Here is a 2109-nt window from a genome sequence, read left to right on the forward strand (position 1 = left end):
ATTTCCATTCATCAACTCCCTCATATATAAAGGTTGAAATAAAATGCAAATAATCACAAGGCTCACGGGACTGTGGCGTGGAAGGCTTGCTGTATAGGGCGCAGCGACATTATCCTTCATTAACTCTCCGACATGCAACCTGACCTCGCTTGTCCTGGCATTGGTCGGCTGCGTATACCTAATTTGCCATGATTGATTTGACCTCTCTCTCTCTCTCTCTCTCTCTCTCTCTCTCTCTCTCTCTCTCTCTCTCTCTCTCTCTCTCTCTCTCTCTCTCTCTCTCTCTCTCTCTCTCTCTCTTTCCTGATAATCCCTTTGCCTCCTCCTCCACCACTAAATTATCTTGACCACACATTTACGAGAGATAATCAGAATCAGAATGTTTATTTCCATTAAGAACAATGGTTATTCATACAATATAATGTCATACAATGTGTATAGTTATGTAGAAAAAGACTAACCAGAGAATGCAACACTATGGTAAAATTGAGATAAAAAGTGTAGTCAAGTAGAAATAGAAAAAAATAAAAATGAGAATAAAAGTGAAACAGTGTGAAATAAGACTTAACATATTGCTCCACACAAAATAAAATGCATGTGCACTATGGATTTATGCCAATATTCAACACACTAGCATGGTAAAATGGAGATCAAATAGATCCAGAAAAGTACAACAGAAAAATGAAAGTAAAACAAAGTGCAAAGTGCAACATAATGTTCCTGAAAATATAAAATACATGTGTTTTTGGGATATGAGAGAGAGAGAGAGAGAGAGAGAGAGAGAGAGAGAGAGAGAGAGAGTGGGGGTGATATCCAGGTCTCTGTTAAGTAGCAGTGGGGTCAAGTCAGGTCACATAAGCACCCTGTGGAATTCTGGGGCGGAGAACAACCCCGACTAACATTAAAAAGGCATATATATTAGAGTATTATACAGTGTTCTGCCTTGCCTCTACCTGTTTTCTCTCTATCTCTTTCTCTTCCTTGCCACACACAGATTATTAGAATACTACAGTGTTCAGCCTTGCCTCTGCCTTTTCTTTCTCTCTATCTCTTTCTCTTTCCTCCCACACACACATCACATATTTACAAAATCATGCTGTACATGAGTTAACGAGCTAGGGCACTAGTCAACGCCACCCCACGCCATTTTCTCGCTATCATTTATTTCAAAACACGGCTGGGTAAATAATTTTTGTTTCTAACCTCCCTTCCGCCCTCTCTCTCTCTTTCCCGGAAGTGGTTTGTTCAAATAGTTCGGTGTGTGGGTGTGTGAGTGTGAGTGCGTTGCTTCATGTCACGTTGTCCCTGTCATGTCTATATAGTGTGTAGGTGCGCGTTTCATGTATGTGTGGGTGTACGTATTTGTGTGTCCATGCTTATACCTCTACTACAGTGCCTGGCTTCCCTTGTTAACGCCGCGCCCCTTTGTATGCTGTGCTAATTGCCTTGCTGTGTTATTCAGTGCGAGATGGTGCAAGTTTTGGTTGCCCAGTGTTGTGCCGCGGGTCCTGATACACGTGTTGCAGGGATACCAGTGTCTGTTTGTGCATTTTCCTGTTTTGCTGGTCGAGTTTTATATTTCAGGAATAATTCGAATGCATGTTTGTGTGTTGCGAGTGAGTTCGTTAACGCAGCGGGATACCACCCCATTTAACGCCATTATTACTTCGGGACTCATTTGATATCAGTGGTAGTGCTGCGAGGTTTTTCTGTCCTCGTGTAATCTGATTTGGGAGTTGCGCTGATTTAGGTAGAAGGGAAGATGTAAGAATTCTTTAGGCTTACGTAATGACACACACACACACACATATATATATATATATATATATATATATATATATATATATATATATATATATATATATATATATATATATATATATATATATATATATATAAGAGCAATAAATGAACAATATTTTTTCTTTCAGCGTTCCAGTACAGAAAACACGCTACTTTGATTCCAGTTTGATTGGCAGAAAATATAAATAGGTTCTACGCTATTGCATTCTTTGTTATATATTATACTGGTTTCAGACATATCAAATCATTTGGTACAATACTTATGATTTCTTTGGTAATTAACGGTAGTACTAACCTACACGTCTC

This window comes from Portunus trituberculatus, chromosome 21, assembly GCF_017591435.1.
Source record: "Portunus trituberculatus isolate SZX2019 chromosome 21, ASM1759143v1, whole genome shotgun sequence".
Classification (NCBI taxonomy): Eukaryota; Metazoa; Arthropoda; class Malacostraca; order Decapoda; family Portunidae; genus Portunus; species Portunus trituberculatus.